The sequence below is a fragment of the Hordeum vulgare genome, chromosome 2H (assembly GCF_904849725.1).
Source record: "Hordeum vulgare subsp. vulgare chromosome 2H, MorexV3_pseudomolecules_assembly, whole genome shotgun sequence".
NCBI classification, from domain to species: Eukaryota; Viridiplantae; Streptophyta; class Magnoliopsida; order Poales; family Poaceae; genus Hordeum; species Hordeum vulgare.
The window spans coordinates 603,081,091-603,086,249 of record NC_058519.1 but is presented as its reverse complement, the minus strand read 5'-3'; positions in this window follow the sequence as shown (position 1 = coordinate 603,086,249).

Below are 5,159 nucleotides of genomic sequence, written 5' to 3'. Positions count from 1 at the left end.
GTGCCTAGCCAAGCCAACAGGCTACAGGCCTAGTAGAATTAAAGGTGAGAATGGTTATTAAAAAACCGGGTGTAACGGTTCGGTTCTTACTTTGGGTTTGATTGGTTTAGGTTTTAATGGGCTGAGATTTTTTTAATTTGGTTTTGGTTTGGGTATATGGAGAAACTAGTTTGGGTATAGTTGGTTATGGGTTTAAACGGTTTGGTTATTAGTGGTTATAAACTAGGGTCCAACCCGGTTTCTAGGCATTGGTTATATGCAATAATCAACTACGACCGAGAACGAGTATCTTTGATCCGCGTGCATGGTGTAATGCACTATGTAATTATGTATTACGGGGAAACAACAGATGAAAATTGGAAGTGTTTTCTTGTGCTTTCGCTAAGCAATTTGGTTTTAATACACTTGTTACCGAGCTTATCAGCCATGGGCATGTTCTTTTTGCCTCTTACTGTGTGTTGACTGTATCTCAAGGATTACTTTGTTTCTAAACTGTTGTAGATGCACTTATGCCTTTTCTATCTTATTTGTTTCTTAACATGTCAATTTATACTTTCATATGTACATTAAAGCAAACCCATGGTTATGTAGTGGGTTTAAACCCATGGTTATGTTTTGGGTTTAAATTGGTTTGGGTGGAATAAATAGTGGGTTTGGTTTTGGTTGGGCTAAAAATGACACTAAATGGGTATGGTTCAAGTATGGTTTTGAGAGATAAATGAATGTGTATGATTCAAGTATGGTTCAAGTATGAAACCATTCTCAGGTTTAAGTAGAACCAACATTCGGGAGCTCGGGGTTTGAATTTTGGTTTCGTATTTGCTCGGGGCGTGCCTTTGAATTTGCTACATGGTTTTGTAAATTGGGGATTTGGGGTAATGTAATCTGTATTATGAATGGAGTTTATACACCATCCGTTTTCCTTCGGGCCCTACTCATAGAAGGATCTTTTCATGATTCTTTTTCTCTTTTTGACCGTAACTCATTCATTTTGCGTGTCTCCTCACAGACACACTGTCTAAAAAATAAAGAACACGTCTAGACAACAACGAAGTACTGGTTATGGATTTCTCGTAACCGATCAGATTAGGTAAATTTTGGTCCCGTGTCTAAAAAAGGAAGGAGCCCGAGCCGCGTTCGATCAACCCCCGCGCGTTCCTCGTCGCGACTCAGAGGCTGACCTGGTCCCTCCCAGCTCCCCCCCGAATCACGTGCCACCCTTCATGACTCCACATGCCCACTCCCCCTCTCTTGTGTGCTTCTCCCTCAAGTAAGATTTGAGGATCAAAATCGCGACGGATCTGAACCATTAAAGCTTCAAAAACTGCATTCAAAAGCAGCAGTAACACACAAAATAAAGAGTTGTTGTCGTCTAGAAGAGGAAGGAGGTGCGATTTTTTACCCTTATCCTTGTTCTTGTTCACCGTGCTTCTCCCACCCTGCCATTTGGTAAACCTGAGTCTCTATGTGCGGATTGTTGCTCGTACCTTTCCTGGAACAAAAAAAGTGGAAATTAAGCAACTGTAGTGCAATGGTTAGGCAAAGTAGTGCGACTGGTAAGCAACTGTTTTGCTGGATGTGGATGCTATGAATTGTGAATGTTTTGCAGCAACTGTTGTGAGACTTGTAGGCAACAAATTGTGTTGGGGCTAGAAATTTGTTGCTGGCAGTTGTGCTGCAAGAAAAATAAACATGGTATATGGAAAGGAAACAGTAAAAAAAATACCAAACAAATTGGAGTGGTTTGTTTAAGCAAACGTAGTACGGATGGTGAGCTACTCTTGGGTGATAATTGATGCTATAAACTCTGAAAGTTCGTAGCAACTATTGTTAGTACTTGCAAGCAACTGGCTGTGTGACAGCAAGCAACTTTTTAAACATAATTTTCTGGTTGTGTGACAACAAGCAATTTTTTAGAGATGAATTATTGCATACAAAGTTCATAGCAGCTGTTGTTAATACTTGCAAGCAACTGACTGTGTGACAGCAAGCAACTTTTTAAACACATTTTTCTGATTGTGTGACAGCTGTTAGGAATAAGCAACTTGTATTCTCATGAGGCCATAGGCCGGTATATATACGTGTACAGGTGGTGGACTATATGCAGGAAACCCCTTATATATTGGGATAAATACAAAAGGGAACATGACTTATATTATAACTCTAACATCCCCCCCCTTAAACTCATGGTGGATGAACAACAGTGAGTTTGGAGAGATAAAAGCCATGTTGTGCTGTAATCTGGGCCTTCATCAGGAAATCCGCCAACTGTAACTCGGAAGGCACATACTGAAGAGCAATGACCTGATCCTGCACACCAGCGCGCACATAGAAAGCATCAACACCAATATGCTTGGTGAGCTCATGCTTCACAGGATCGCGTGCAATGCTAATATCACCTGTACTGTCATATAAGAGCAGAGTCGATGTAGTGACAGATACACCAAAATCCTGAAGTAACCACCGTAACCGAGTCACCTCTGCCGTCAAAAGAGCCATCGCTCGCAACTCAGCCTCTGCATTCGAACGGAAAACTGCAATATGTTTCTTCATCTTCCAGGCAATGAGAGAACCACCAAGAAAAACAAGTAAGTAGAAAGTGAACGGCGATCTAAAGGATCACTAGCCCACGTAGCATCCGAATAGGCCTGAAGCTGTAAAGAACTGGAGCGAGGAAAGAATAGACGGTGAGAGATCGAGCCCCGAAGATATCGGAGAACACGGAGGAGATGACTATAGTGAACCGATGTGGAGGCAGAGATGAACTGACTCAGAATATGAACCGGATAAGAGATATCCGAACGAGTGACAGCTAGATAAACAAGACTGCCAATAAGATGACAATAACGCGTCGGGTCAGGCAGGGGATCACCATCAGTAGCACAAAGATGAACATTGAGCTCCATAGAAGTCTCAACAATGCGCTCATCAGTAAGAGCAGCACGAGCAAGAATGTTAGGGCATAGTTTATGCCTAAGTAATTTTGGTGATTGATGACAGTACCGCAAAGGACTAATCGTGTGTGTTAAGATTTCAGATAACACATGTGAACGGCACAAGACGACTCGCCCCCTCTTTCCTTGGAACGGAAGCACGGTGTACTCTACGATTCTCCTTCTTTGAGTCATAGGAACGCCGTGCTATCAAGAGGGGACCCGTAGTGGAAAGGTTTGGATGTAATCAATTTTGCACGCACACACTTTATCTCCTTTCCCCTTACCTGCAACTTTGGAGTGGCTCCCGCCTCTGTTTTTATCTCATCTAAGCAAAAGGTCTCCCAGCGGTAGTACCGATGTGCCTAGCGGTAGTACCGCTGGGCCTAGCGGTAGTAACGCTCGCCCTAGCGGTAGTACCGCTGTGTTGGCGATAGTACCGCCCCTGGTCATCGGTAGTACCGCTCCAGGAGCTTAGTACCGCCTTCCTAGCGGCTGTACTTCGTCGGACCTTTTTGCGAAGACTTTCTTGGCGGTGGTTGGCCCGGTAGTGCTTCTGCACTACCATGGGCCCAGCGGTAGTACCGCTGCTGCCGGCGGTAGTACCGTTGGAGTGCCAGCGGTAGTACCGCTACACCCAGCGGTAGTACCGCTGGAGTGCTAGCGGTAGTACCGCTGCAGCCAGCGGTAGTACCGCTAGGCTCGGGCTGTGAGTGGGAAAACGGTTGGATTCCCCCCCACACTATATAAGGGGTTCTTCTTGCTGTGGAACCCTACCTTTGACCCTTCCAAGCTCCATTGTTGCTCCCTAAGCTCAAAAGTGCCCGATCTCTCTCCCTAGCCAATCAAACTTGTTGATTCTTTAGGGATTGGTTGAGAAGGCCTAGATCTACACTTCCACCAATAGAAAAGTTGATTCCCCCACCAATCCCTTGCGGATCTTGTTACTCTTGGGTGTTTGAGCACCCTAGATGGTTGAGGTCACCTCGGAGCCACATTCCATTGTGGTGAAGCTTCGTGGTTTTGTTGGGAGCCTCCAAGCTTTGTGTGGAGTTTGCCCCAACCTTGTTTGTAAAGGTTCGGTCGCCGCCTTCAAGGGCACCTATAGTGGAATCACGGTACCTTGCATCGTGCGAGGGTGTGAGGAGAATACGGTGGCACTAGTGGCTTATTGGGGAGCATTGTGCCTCCACACCGCTCCAACGGAGACGTACTTCCTATCAAAGGGAAGGAACTTCGGTAACACATCCTCGTCTTCATTGGTTCCACTTGTGGTTATCTCTAACCTTTACTTCGTGTATGCTTATGTTGTTGTCTATCTCTTACTTGTCTTAGTTGTTCTTGTTGTTAGCATCATATATGTTCACCTCGTTGTTGCTATTTTAGTGAACCCGTATGTTGCTTACCCTAACTTGTTAAGATTAGTTAAAAAGTGGTCGTTGCCTATTCACCCCCCCCCCCCCTCTAGTCAACCATATCGATCCTTTCAATTGGTATCAGAGCCACGTCTCTTTATTAAGGGTTTAACCACCCGAAGAGTATGGAAGGTGATGAGGGAGTTCCCCGTGCACAAACCGAAGGCATGGACTTGACTTCGATCACAAGGGACGACTTGAATACGGCTATGGCCGCACTCAAGACGTCCATGACGAACGAGGTCAAGACCATGCTTAAAGAGTTAATTGAGGGAATTAAAAACTCTCCCGAACCGGCATTGGTGGTTAAACCCACCACCACGGATTCGGAGGCCAATTCCGTCAGGGAAACGGCTAAAGGTATGCAACCTTCCCGTCCTCTCGAAAATGATGGGAATGGGACGTATGCATCTGTTTCACCACCCTTAGTCTATGGAGGACCGGTTCCCACACCGCGTCTTAATCCTGTTGGTCCTCCTCCTAAGCTTGTAAAAGGTGATTTTGCTAACTGGGTATTTTCTATTAAGTCTCATTTGAATCACAGCTCAACAAATTTGTGGAGAATCATCGAGCAAGGATATTATCCCCATGATCCAAGCAACCTCACTCCAAGAGAAGATGCGGACAATCAATATAATCACTCTGCTTTGTTTATTCTCCAGTCTGTAGTGCCACCTGAAGATCTTCCTCACTTGTGTCCCTTCACTTTGGCCAAGGACTGTTGGGAGCACATTATGGTGTTGTACAAGGGAAGCTCAAGCATTCAACGGTCAAACTATGAAGTGGTACTTGATAAGGCCGATGAGTTTGT